General features: G+C 45.7%; 1 non-coding gene across 1 annotated transcript; it reads right to left on the reverse strand.

Moving 5' to 3' along the window:
- Positions 1-204: 204 nt before the first annotated feature.
- On the reverse strand, positions 205-310 carry LOC141635712 (small nucleolar RNA R71). The gene has a single exon (XR_012540378.1). It is a non-coding gene; the product is annotated as a small nucleolar RNA R71 (small nucleolar RNA).
- Between the last annotated feature and the right edge of the window lie 211 nt (positions 311-521).

The raw sequence follows: 521 nt of genomic DNA on the forward strand, positions 1-521 counted from the left end.
TCTTTACGGACTACTGTTCTACTAACCCCGCCACAAAGGGGGTAACTCAAGACAAGATTAAGGAGGTGCTGTTTCCTTTTTCTTTGACTGACTCAGCCAGGGAGTGGCTAACTGATTTGGACTGCACGACCGCAGGGGTCACAGACTGGGAGACCCTTGATCTTGCTTTTTATAAGAGGTATTTCCCTCCGCAGCGCACTAATCAGCTGAGGGCAAAAATCACTAGTTTCAAGCAGGCACCTGATGAAACTTTCTATGAAACATGGTGCCGTTTCAAGAGGTTGGTGAGGTCTCTTCCTCACCATGGTTTTGATCCGTGGTTTTTGTCTAATCAGTTCTACAATGGGCTATACGATGATCACAGAGCCATACTTGATGCATCATCCAATGGAAGATTCCAAAAGAACACTAACGATGATAAGGGATGGGCCCTTATTGAAGAGATGGCGACCACTGTGCTGAGTATGAAAACCCGAGGGATGGTATTAGAACATTTCATGTAGTCGATAAGCAAGTTGTGG

Source organism: Silene latifolia, chromosome Y, assembly GCF_048544455.1.
Source record: "Silene latifolia isolate original U9 population chromosome Y, ASM4854445v1, whole genome shotgun sequence".
NCBI classification, from domain to species: Eukaryota; Viridiplantae; Streptophyta; class Magnoliopsida; order Caryophyllales; family Caryophyllaceae; genus Silene; species Silene latifolia.